The sequence below is a fragment of the Bombus terrestris genome, chromosome 3 (genome assembly GCF_910591885.1).
Source record: "Bombus terrestris chromosome 3, iyBomTerr1.2, whole genome shotgun sequence".
Classification (NCBI taxonomy): Eukaryota; Metazoa; Arthropoda; class Insecta; order Hymenoptera; family Apidae; genus Bombus; species Bombus terrestris.
Window position 1 is genome coordinate 15,075,760 of NC_063271.1, and position 13,506 is coordinate 15,089,265.

The window sequence follows — 13,506 nt, forward strand, 5'->3', positions numbered from 1 at the left end:
TACTATAAATCGCTGATCGCCGAACTGAAAAGATTTGTCCTTTATCAAGTTGGAATCGAGATTTCTCGGATTTGTATCCAACGGTTAACTGAACCGTTTATCTCGCTAACACGTGACACGATCACACTGTTCGTTTCGGGTGAATGGGGGTTTTACTGGAATCCGAACTTATTTACGAACCATTGTAACGTTACAGAACGTGACTCCACTTCCGCCAGTACAGACTTACGTGAAATTCACGTTAGCAGAACGTATTATGATAATCGACTGGTTTTTTGTTCGAACGAATAGGATTCCAATGTTCGCTCTATTGCCTCACTTTGATTGTTCTCTTGGTTTTCGAAACTTTATGACGTTCATTTACCAAGTTACCTTAAAAAATTATCTGTCACGTGTACATATGTACTTTATTTTTATAATTCGAATTCCAAAAGCTTTAACTTCTGTTAGTCTGAGTTTGATCACTGCTGCCTCTACTACAACACGAAATAATATGTAATATACATGTTACATGTACAACGTTTACAGGAAAACTGAAATAAGAAAAACAAGCAACTTATGTTTCAACTTGTACCCACCATGATGTTGGCCCTTATGCTAGCATATATGTACAATGTACATACGTGCAAGTACATACATGTGTGAGTTATTTTCGTTTGTGAAACTTCTCTTACTCGAAAAGCTCGATAAAACAAAAAAATTTAAAAGCTTGAAAATATTAGCTTTTCCTTTGAAATTCGAGTTATTGAAATTCCACTGCGTTATATTTTTGTATTCTGCGTCCAGATTCTTTACTCGATGCTTTGTAAAAAGAATATACTTTCCATTCGTTTCGCTTATATTCTTTATTTAATTTTCCCATGTGTTGCAAATACGATTATCTACTTTCATTAAAAAAGATTTCCTCGAAATTACTGTGCAAGAAGTAAATACAATTTACTATTCTAATTTATTACTGTCAGCTCTTTTCGATACCATACGTTAAACTGGTTTTTATATAAGCAACTGACGGTTTCGTCAAAAGACTCAATACAAGTTCATACAACTTTATAATTGGGGAGAGAATGTGTATAATAGTACGATATACGTATAATAGTGACATACTTATTGAATATTCGTGAGAATTGGAACTCGTTTCGTTCGAGCCAAACGTCAAAGAAGTCCTTGTGCATTAACATTCTACGGTGTGTCTTTGGACTATTAAGAGGAGCCAAAAACCAGTCTTCTGATGCATTATTCCGTTAAGTGGTTGTCACAAATTCGACCTTAATTGTAGGAATGACAAATGGCACGCCTGTGTTCGGCGTGTTTTGTGTCTTCTCGGACGTCAGCGACATTACAAAGCGTTTCACGACGTTGCCAACAGACGTTCTATATTTGAGGACTAAGAGACTTAATTAAGAGGGACGGTAGTGCATACCTTCGATTTTTAAACGTGTCCATTAGCTTTATTCGATGTCGTTCATATTTACTTTCTTGTTACGAAAACCATCCAAATTATATACAACGAACATTATTCACATCAACGATAGGTAGAAATATCTCTTTTGTATTGCGTACAATTCCTGTTACAGAAAGCAAACAGTCTACGACAATATGTCGTTATTATCATTACTATTATTATTATTTTCATTGTTCAAATTATTAGTTTAGATTATATAAATAAATTTAAAAATAATTTTTAAATAATTTTTAATTAAAGAAAATAAATTTAAATAAATAATAAAAAGTTAATACAGGGAATAGAGAAATTCAACACGAAAGAAAGAGAGAAAGAGAGGAAGAATAAATGTTATATACGACAAGTAAAAATACAAGTTACGAAAAGTTTAAGCCTAAAATAGATTTAATATATGTACATATAGTCGTAATAGACTATAGACTACGTCTACATACATGTAACAAATTTATTTCATTTTTATTTTTATTTTCATTTTCTTTTCTATATCTATCTTACATTTTTTGGAATATTTGTAACTAGCGTTAAACATTACATGTACGGTAAAGTTTGTAATAAACCTTAAAGAGCCTTAATTAGAGGAGAAATGAAAGTGTAACGTAAGCCATAGTAGTTCGCCTTTGTCATCGAGCAAACGAGATGGGATGAATTCCGAAATCTCAGTGTCTTTGACATTCTGCCGCAACGGAAACAAACTGCAACTGAGAGCAGTGTTAGGCGTGCAACCGAGTTGAAATTAAGTTAGAAAACGCGCCTAAGTGCGGGGTAGACGCGTGGAAGATCAAAGGAACCGCATGAGTGACGGAAACCAGCTGCTAGACGATGTTCCCGACTCTCCAGATTTATACACCCATTTTCTTCCTTTCTGATGCTTCTCAAAGCACCGTTTTTCTGGCTTCTATCCTCCTTTCTATTACAGCTTACTTAGCGTCATTAAGATTATTTGTTGCTCGTTTTGCTGCATTTTTTATATGACTAAATGTGCGACTATTAAGAAAATAAAATATTACCTATTTCACACCAGGAAAGTGATGTTTTTATACCATTATGAAAGAACGAAATCAACTAGCAGTCTGACTTAACATTTATATTTACTATTTTTCTTTCTAATAACTACAAACAGTACCATGCAATTATAACGTATCTTCTTACAGCGGACATTAGCGGGTAACGCTTTTCCGGGTAAATTCCACAAAACTTATTAAATAGTGATTAATGAGCTGTAGTGATTAATGCAACATATATTAACTCACACCAAAGTTATAATTAGGAATATGATTTTTTCTCGAATTATATTCGCAATATTAAAAGCCTTAAATCTAAGACAAAAGTTATGTAAAAAGTAGCTTTTCTCCGTCGAAGTATTCCTTTAGTTCATTCTTTTGCTCAGTATCGAGTATAAGCTTGAATCTGTCCAGTTGTTTTATGGTAACATTTATAACACGGTCATTTAGATTTGAATCTTTTAAACTATCATACAATTGGGCACTATACATTATACATATTAATCTGCAGTCGCGTTTGTCGTTTTATCGCTCCTTTATCCTATGACTGATAATTTACCTTTTTTCATGAGTTTTAACATGAAAGGAAATAATCCTAAAAGTTAGAAGAAATGAATGTAAATAAATTCAGCGAACGCTTTTATTTTACGCTTGGTAAAGCCTGGTACACTTTGGTACACTTTCGCAAATATTTATCGAAAGTGTATAGAAATTTTATAGACATTTATAGAAATTCTAATACTATAAAAAATATGAACACTTTTTATATCTGCCTCATATCTCACTTCAAAATGAAGAATTTAATTCTATGGACAAAATCTAATACGCTCTAGTAAATATTCCTCCATATAAAATTTATTATTCGAAACTTATCAAGGAATAATTCAAGTGACTTCGTCAATAGTATCAATATTCGATAGAATAGTGAGTAAATAATTTTAAAAAATGATTTGGGCCATCTATAAGTGAATCATACTGTTGTTAGAACTGTAGCTACCTCATGAAGTGCGTGTATAGATGGTTGTTTAGGATTACAACACACAGAGATAACCACGGGCATGAGATACATAATGCAGCAGGTATTGTAAACCATACCACGCCCTCCTGCATACAATACGCTCTACCGATGCATTCTATTGTTGTCTTTTGAAATAAACTCAGTCAGCCACCACCTCCCTGAGGCTCTATATTATCTTCATGCGCGTAATACATATTGCATTCACGAGTCTCTTTTAGCCTGCCATTTTACTTGGTATGTTTGACAGAAGAATTTTCGAAATGACTGTGTTAAGCTTGTTCTGATGTGTATTTTTTCCAAACTCACTGCTATAAATATAATATCACCTTAAAAATATTTTCGGAATTATGCACAGAAAATTCTCTTAATGCGAAGGATTATTCGCTGTTTATTGTTGATATAGGATCTATAACATTCCTTAGAGATATTACTAATTTTACAATATAATATATTTGCTTGATATCAATCCTACGAAAATAAGGTCCCTTTTATTCTAGCAAAGGAGTTTTCCCATTAGGGAACAGATTGTGTCTTTCTACCTGACAGGTAAAGAAAAGACAGGGTGACATAAGCCATGACAGCGGGAAGTGGCAGGCTAGGTATAATATTCGAAATCTGGCATCCAAGTATAGATCCTAGTTTCATCGTAGGAAGTAAGAGCCCCTCGGGGAGATGTAATCCGTGATAAGCCTCGATTTATTTGGTAGTTGCTAACAACTGCGGCATCTGTTAATCACTGGCACGTTTGGCAATGCATCTTCAACGTACTTTAAATGCTGATGAGTGGGATGATTCTTTGGCAGTTTTCCAGCAATATGTCATGTCAGTTTAAATAGAAAATTTTAAACACGTCAATTTTCCTTGTCATTTACTCGATTTAAACCTTAAAATACTTAAGGTTTGTGAGAAAGGAGCTTTATTGATCGATTAAAGTATGAAAATATGTAGTTACACATATATTTTTAGATACGTTTCAAAGACTCGTAAATATCGGGTGGAAGAAATATAACAAAGATCGATCTAGAATGGCGGTCATGTTAAAGTCAGTTTGAAAAAGGAATAAATTCACCTGCTCGAAGCGGCAGGCGTGCGATGATACCATCGTCGAATGCCTGAATCACGGTATCGCGTCCGATAAAGTCGACGAAGCGGAGTGTACGAGTGGACTGTCACGCGATGTCGTATTCACGTCGCATATACGACGTTCCGCGCTAACTGGAACGAACGTTCCGGACGTCCCTGTTCGAAAGCCGCTGCGTCGTTTTCCAGTTCGTCGGCGCGTTTATGCATCCGCGTCCCACTGCGCGTGTCAGTACCAGTATTTCAAGCCGAACCATGTCCCCAAGACTTATAATTTACGAACGAGTTGAGTGAAGCGCACAGAAGTGCACAGCGCTCAACCTCTAGCGTTGATTTTGGCTTTGGCGTGTTCGCTCGTTTGCCAGAGCGTATAACGAAGCGAAATGGACGTTCCACGTGCTTTGAGCTACACATAGGAAAGGTGTTAGGATCTTGTAGAAAGATTGTGATTGTATGCACGTTCGAAATCCAGCTATAGTCTAGCAACAGCAACAGGAACAGCAACAGCAGCGGCGGCGGCAGCAGTTCTGAAAGCGATGGTGGTACACCGGTACACGTCTGTGTCCGCGTGCTGGCCGCAGCCGCGGTAGTGGCACGGCGCGGTGCGGCGTGGCCACGGTGCGGCTTACCATGGCGTGGCCGTGACTCGAGAAGTGCCGCGACGTGGAATCAGGGCCATGCTTATGCAGCCCGCCGCTTCTCGGCCTGCGTAACGTTATTTATCACGGCCGCCGTAGGCGCGCAGGCGGCAACTTTGTGCCGACCTCGCCGCTCGCAGCCAGAATCGCGATACAGCCGACCAGATATAATTTTATTATACCTGCGAAGTGAGCGCAGAGGGTAGTTTATCAGCAGTCGAGTGTACCGGTTTTCTATCTCCCTCCAATTCTTCCGCGTCTCTTTCTCCCTTTTTCTCTCCCCGCTCCTCTCCTTCTTACTCTTGTTTTCTCTTTTCGTATTCTCTCGCCTTTCACCCTTCCTACCCCAACCGTTCTGTTGTATCCCTATCCTCTTTGCGCCTCCTTCTTCCGCTTCTCTCTCTCTCTCTCTCTCTCTCCTTCCCCTTCCCCTTCCCGAACTTCTCTCTTTCACTTTCTCCGTTTCTCTTCTGCTCACGCCGCGTCGTTTTACAGTACGCCATGCCATACCACACCGCACCATACTACGGCACGCCACGCCACGCCGTGTCAGGGAATAATATAGTGCTGGCGGGCTCTAACGGCGGTAATGTATGGCCGACACTCCGGGCAAAAGGGTACGCCAACTCGGAGGACGCCAAGGGTGAACAGGCCGAGCCACTCTGTCACGCAGTTTTCACTGAGCGCCTCTTCTTCTTCCTTCTCCTCATCCTCCACTTCCACGTCGAGAGATTACCGCCTCCGATAATTACGACGTTTGCACCCACCGGGGCCGATTTGTCTTCCACGTTTGTGGAGGGGCTGCGATTCGATGTCGAGCGCCACGCTTACTGACATTCTTCGCTGTTTCTTCTTTCCTTTAACGAATCTCCGTTTACGAGTACAAACAGGACACGCGTTATTTCCAATATTTTTTCCATGACTTATTTCCATAGAAAGTATAATTTTTTAACGATAGCGATATTTATGAAAATTTATCTTGATCTAACTTTGCGACGCAATATTTTCAATGTTACTTTTTTTTTTATTAATCCTTACGGTAACAGGAATTAGGAGAAAGTGTCTACATGTAATTTGTAAATAATATGCAAACGCAGGTGAAAGATATTAAGAAGAATCGTGCATGGAACTCAAAATAATTAACTTAGCAAATACAAAATATAAAATGCTTATTTGCATGTGTGGCTGTAGAAGCTATTGCTGCTGCAGCATACAGTCGAAGCAGTAATAAAATCAATGTTTATCGTAAACGCGATATCCGCACAGCCTAAGATACATCAGGAATGTGTCAATTTAAATGCTTATCTACACCTTGCACGCCAGCTCGCAACTCCAATATCACGATATAATTAATTTCATAATACATATTCCTTGGCTTTGCTCCGCTTAATTGCTCACTGTTAGCGGCGAAGCGAGAGAGTCGACGAGGCGGTACCTAGATTCAAGGGAGTAAAGGGAGAAAAAGCGAGCGGAATAACGATGATGAGGACGGAAAGAGCAAAGAGAGAGAAAGAGAGAAAATAGGTGTAGAGAAGGGAAGAAGCGAAGCGGTGTTGCGTAGGTGGAAAGCAGTTAGCAGCCTCTCGGGTTCCGCTAAGCGTTTAGCGGTAAAACTAATTACCGCAGGAGTTTCAAGGAATGCGTCTAGTATAAAATGAACGCGATTGATATCAAGCGCGCCTCTGTGTAAGTATAATTCATTGGGATTTTCGTACGTGTAGTAACACGTATAGATGCACTGGTCCCGAATGAAGTTCCCGATCCTCATGAAGAGGTAGCTGTAACGTCTGTACGTTTCCTCTAGGAAAAAGAGAAGGAGGAAAAAGAGAAAGAATCACAGCGGATCTTATTCGTAATTAAACTGACGCGAATGGGGCTAATAAATTTGTGCGAGAGCATAAAACAAGTCTTGTAACTCTATCGAGGTAATTGCGGCGACCACGCCTCGTTGCCGTGGGCTGCGGTTGGCTCTCTTACACCTTTTCGCATACCGCAATTTGATATGCTATACTACAAACCGCTGTAATATCTACGGTGTACCTTGTCAAAGCGTCAGACCACGCCAGTATCGGCGTCAGCAGTTAGACAAGGAACAGGAACAAACAATTAACGAGACACCCGTTAACCCATAACGTGTCTATTCAATGCAAATGACTTACTAATGAAAGATAAATCTTACACAGCTATCGAGACGTGCGCGAAGGTGAATATTAAAGCATGTTATCTCCTGGTTCACGCGTTTCGCGAGAAACAATCCGTGGTTTTTCTTCTTTTGTAATATCTTTAAAATTTCTCCAGCTCAACGCAACGATAATCGCGGTCGCGCTTTGATCCTTCAAACGAGCATGGAGAACAACTATCGATAACTAACGCATCTATGCATCGATGTTTCAAAGCATCGACAAAGGCAAGCGAATCGGGGCGGTGCTTTGAAACGAGTGGATTTAAAAATCAATTCTGCCGGACGACCGTGCTTGGTAATATAACGACGTTATTAAACAGTACAAAGGAACTCGCGCCACACGAGCCATTAACGTCGAGTAGACTCGGATGGACTTCCGAGGGCGCTACAGTCGCTGATGTCTCCGAACACTGTTCATTCGGTGTTTATATGTGTCCGTAAAACTCACCGTGTGGAATATACCAAGTCGGAGGAGCTAACCGGTTCCTGGAGTCAAGATGGCCGCTGTGAAAGTAGAAGGGTGAAGAAGAAGAGGGCAGTTAGGGAAGCAAGGAGGTAGGCAGCCAAGCAGCCAGCCGAGCAGCCAGGGTGGGCACAGAGCGATCATAACTCAGGTGGCCGCGGACAAGCAGCGCTTGTTCCGTGCATTCGGAACACGGAACACACACGAGTTCGCCGACGTTCTGCACGACGTGCCTTCCATGGACGCCTGCAACACTGTTCTCTTCTCTTCTCTTCTCTTCTCTTCTCTTCTCGTCCCTTCTGTACCCTTCTTTTCCCTTCTTTTCCCTTCTCTTCTCTTCTCTCTTCTTTCTTTTCTATTTAGCTTTTCGTCTTTATTTCTTTCTTGACCGATCGGTTTCTCTCCTACTTCTCTGTTTCCCTTTCTTCTTCTCTGGAGCATTTGGACGTTCGTGGCGCGGACGGTGGCAGCCGCGGCACGCCACACAATCCGGCAATCTTTCTTGCGTATACTCATGTGCAAAAGTTTACCGGCAACCAGAAATTGAACACATTTTTTTCGTTAACGATCAAATATTCAACAATTTTTTTAAATAATTTACTATATTACAAAAATTCATACAACGGTGTCTTACATCTTAAATTTAATTTTCGTTGTCGTGTCGTGTCGTTGTCGTGTTTTATTTTCTATTGTTTCATGTCCTACCGTGGACTACCACCTTCGTGTAAAACGCTTACGTCTTGAAAATGCAACAATAGTAACTCCGAACTGAAACGAAGCGAACTAAAAAGTAGAAGAAGATACGATCAAGTTAAATTCTTGTAAATGTAAGCAGAAGTGATCCGAATGATTCTAACTTAGTAACATATTTCCTAGTGTATATTATCATGATCGTGAAGGATAAAAATATCATCAAAGAGATAAGCACTTATACCTACAGCAGAATTAATATTTTATGTTGTGCCGATAGCGATATCATAAGATCATTACAAATAATGTCGCTAGAAACGAGGTTTTAATATAAGAAATACTAACTATCGAGCGTGTTAAAACTTTCATGTCACGAACGACCGCCTTATCACGAAAACTGTGTTACACATTCGATTTAACGCGGAGAAAGAGAAGAGTGAACGTCCGCTTTATGACATACCATTGTATATACGTGCATCAACGGGGCTTTGGTCGAGGTCGAAGATATAATGAACTTTTGTCAGCGATTGTACCAGGTCGCCCGAAGAAGAACTGGATACGTGGTCGCCAGGTCGTGTCCGTCCATCCGTCGCGCTACAAATGAAGACTTTAAATAATTTAGTCACCGGCTGTAAATCCCGTCGGGAAGCGACGTTAATCGATACATACCGCTGTGTACCGTGCCGTTATACAGCTTGGGAACATTTATGAATGCGCGCTATGAATCACGAGATAATAATATCGTACGTGTGTAAGCGTGTCTATGAATGTGTGTAAGTACGTTCGCGGATGCGCATCACCTTAAATCGCAGTCTTGCTTTGGTGTACGCCTTGAGCAATTGTGATATATATATATTTCTTCAAACCGTTTAAAAATCGCCTATCCATTTTGAAAATATTTAAAAAATACTATTTGTTCATTTCTAATTAATTGCGCCAGTAAAAATATTTTCGTAATATTATTTATAATTTGAAATTATAAATTGTAAAACTAAATGCATTTGAACAAGTTGGACAGTTCGATAATTGGATCGTTTAAAAATTTTAAGACTTGCCAGTCTTTTGCGCAATTAAGCTTTCAATCAATGTCGAGGAAATGATTTATTACGACGCAGATTGTTAGCGACAATGCAGAGATCAAATAATACCATCACTAAATTTGTACGGTTGATTATAAATCCTGAGTGTGAGAATGAGGACTTCAATTGGCACAATGTTTCTTCCACAAAGTTGTCATTCTTACTTATATCTTCTTCGAAATACGAAACACTATATTATTTAAGTGTCTTTTGCGCAGTCTCCGTTTTTTGTCCTTGTGGATATATTTGATGAACATCCTTCTTGCATAGTTTAAGTTGCCAAGACGAATATTTCGTTTTATAAAAACAACTATTAACAGTTATTAATGAGTTTTATTAAGTTAACAGTTTTATTAATTCTATATATAGATCTCCGTATACTACTTTGCTAAATGTCGGCTTATTATAAATCTCCGTTCTGCTTAAGCATTTTGAATCTTAAATATTAATTTGATCTCGTGTATTTATTAATTAATCGATAAGAGATAAAGAGCGCAACTAAAGTAACTAAAATGACCGAGAGAAGATTCTATAATTAGAGATAGTGAAAATACGTAACTTGTTTTTGTATTATATTTCATGTGGTTCTGTATTGCATTCTACGTGATTGATAATAACCATCCTTCCTTACAAAAATACGATATTCGAATAGTAGTTTTAAACGGATGTGAACTAATTTGAGTTGGTATCGCTTTTATTTAATAGTCTCATTACGAACGTGATCGTCTTAGATTATCCGTGATCCGTTTTTGGGGCGGCTACGATGGATCGATTCATTCTCCGGGAACTCCACTAATAAATTACGATAATAGCATTAAGATAGATCGACGGATAGACGCGTAGGCGTGGAGACGTGGCGGCGGACAATATTTTAGCGTGCAGTAGCTTTATGACCAGAGGTTACGAGCCAGGAAGAGCCATAACGCCTCGTATCTCGTTGCTTCGTACCCCTACGTTCCTTACATTTGCGGGAAAGCTCAGCACGGGTGCCAATTCCTAGGAGCGTATCGGACCATAAACTGGGAACGTGATGTATGTTACCTTATACCCTCTTCTGCTGCAATCCTTCCAACATTGCTTTCACCCTAACGTTCCTCTTCTACGCTTATACTCGTCCAGCGCGTCCGCACTCTACACTCGTTACTCTTGACACGTGGTGCCATGAAATTCGTTGTATTTGCATTGATTTCTCGACACGGACAAACCTACCTACCTAGAGTATCTCATGAATGCGGTTTCAATTATTTCAAAGTTCCCAGTTCTTTAACCGCATGCTTGTTTCTAGTTTTCCGTACAGATACTAGAATTTATATCCGCGTGATCAGGCACACTTTTAAAGGAATTTCTGATCGCCAGACACGGACGATAAATTCAAAAGTAATTAAATTTAAATATTAAATATCGAATACGTTTCACCTTATGGAAGTCGATGAATCCTCGTGAAAAGAATGTCATTCGTTAGAGCACCAATAGAGAAACGTAACGACGCTAGTATTATTGCACGGAAACCGCAGAAAATCGGAGAAAAATAACCATTTTGGTGAACTTGTTGGAAATCTTGCTTTGTATGATTTTAAAATATGTCGTAAAGCTCAACATTTTGTACAATTTTTTCCTATACATATAATAGCGGTTGGCCTTAACTTCCTAGTTATACGTAAAAATATTTCGCTGCTCGGCCTTAGTAGTTAGTATGTAGTAATATTAATCCGGCGCCATGAAGCCTTGCGAATCCCCTTATCTTTATTAATATAAACAATGTTGGCTGGCCGTCTCACGACGCGGTGCGCAACCGGATTAACATAACGTACTACCAATCATATAGTTATATTTTGCATATAACTTGAAACTTCTACGTATAGGAAGAAGCTGTTGAAAATGTTGAGCTTTATAGAATATTTCGAAATCATTGTAACCCAAGAGAAAACAGTTTTTTAATAAGTTCACAAAAATGGTGTTTGTTTTTTTTTTTCAAATTTCTAGCGGTTTCCGCATAAAATCACAAGTGTCGTTATACTTTTCTATCGATGCTTCAACCAATAATACCTACTGTTTCAATATAACAAATTATTGTGAGACGAGTTACGAGCTATTTGATTCCATCTAAACGGTTCTTTCTGTTTTTGTTTTGTAATTGCTACATGTTTCTATTAAGATGACACTTCGATTGGGTGAATTCATAAAATCTGACGTTCAATTAGTAAGGTGTTTCGGAGGGAGCAACGATACGTCTCATTATTGTCACGCGTGTGTCGTCGGACAACTTTTGTACGACCAGTAAAGTGGAACATGGCACGACAGAAAAGCGCGGACCTAAATGAATAAATTAAACTATCCGGACGGTTGTGTATCGTAAGCACAAGTCGTAACACTCAAAGGCCCAGTAATGAGAGTAAATCACGGATTTATAGCCGTCCGTCGGAGATTATACGGTAAACACGTATGCAGTTTATCGTCGGTAACTGCATTCAGCCGTCGCGAAAGCGCGCGCGCGGGCATACACACGCGTGACGCTCATATTTTTCGTCACCTAAATGCCGAAGGGAGACGTTTCAACACCGATATAATATTACCGGCCTATTCACTTTCAGCAACCTTCGCTCTGATGCAACCCCTCCAGTGCCGTAACTAACGAATCCTGCTACAAGTTTCTCAAGAACCGCAAGTTTTTCCTTTGAATAATTTAAGCAAGCGATAATTTAATTAACGTTTTATCTCAATATAACGTTGAATGAAGCTTTAAAATATTTATGACACTTTTTAATCTAATCAAGTATCCTGATATACTTTGGTTATGAAAATTTTATTATTCGTACCTTTTATTTATACTACCGATAAAAATTATGAAATTGGAATATGTCGAAATGTATAAGAAAGAAAAATCTTTTTACCAATGTATTATAAATTGTAAAGGTTTTTCGTTGCAGCGTATAATCGAAAATTCAGTTCGCGGTTAAAACAATGTAAAATTGTGACATGAAAAATTCTAAGAGCGATGATATTGTTTCTGATGAAGTAAAGTTTGTGGAGTTGCTACCTTGAGAATTACGGCACTGTCTCTGTCAGAGCTCTTCCTATTCCCGACGGCCGTTCGTACACGCCTATAGACTTGGATGCGGCTATAAATTAGGTTTTATGAGGGAGATAAAATGCGCGTTATTATCTAAACGGCGACGCTTTTACAGAGATCGTGGCCCACGCTATTTTTCGTGCACGTAAATGTGTATGTGCATACAGACATTTTCTTATGTATATCGTGCATTCGCGCACGGAAAGGCATTCACCCTCGAATACATCGTCTACGACGAACCCTTCGTAATACGCATAGATTGACTGTCAAGTTCAGGGAATGAATAGGAAATTGGATGGAAAGGATGATAGCTCAAGACACGAAATAACATTTATCACGTAATGTTTCAGTATAAATGCAATTTTTTTTAACAAGTCGCATTTATTATAGGTATACCTACATATTTCCTTATTTTTGTTTGCATCAGAAATTAAGCGAATGTAACAAATACATGCAAAGTGGAATATTTTAAAATTTTCTATAATAATTTGTAACCTTTCGTGAGCGAGAGATTTATACTTTTTCAACGTACGGTCGTGATATAAACATTGATTTTTAACGTCATAGGTTTGTCTATTGTATGTAAAAGTAGCTTTGCATTTTGTGTATGCTGCTGAATCGTTTGATATTTAAATTGCGAAAAATGTCATGCATTCAGTAGACTATAAATAGCGATGTAACCAGTTGAATTTGACAGTGATTAATTTTCTCATTAAGATGCCTTTTGAATAAATTAACCGTTTAACGTTTTGTCACGCTGACGTCTCGCTTCGAACGCGCTTCAACGTATCTATACACACGTAAACGCTTCTCTTACGTTCTG

At 38.8% G+C, this 13,506-nt stretch overlaps 1 long non-coding RNA gene across 1 annotated transcript; it reads right to left on the reverse strand.

Moving 5' to 3' along the window:
- Nucleotides 1-1,943: 1,943 nt before the first annotated feature.
- Nucleotides 1,944-11,294, reverse strand: LOC125384668. Its single transcript, XR_007223309.1, has 3 exons — nucleotides 9,204-11,294; nucleotides 8,995-9,128; nucleotides 1,944-8,627 (listed from the first exon to the last, which is right to left on the reverse strand). It is a non-coding gene; the product is annotated as an uncharacterized LOC125384668 (long non-coding RNA).
- Nucleotides 11,295-13,506: the final 2,212 nt, after the last annotated feature.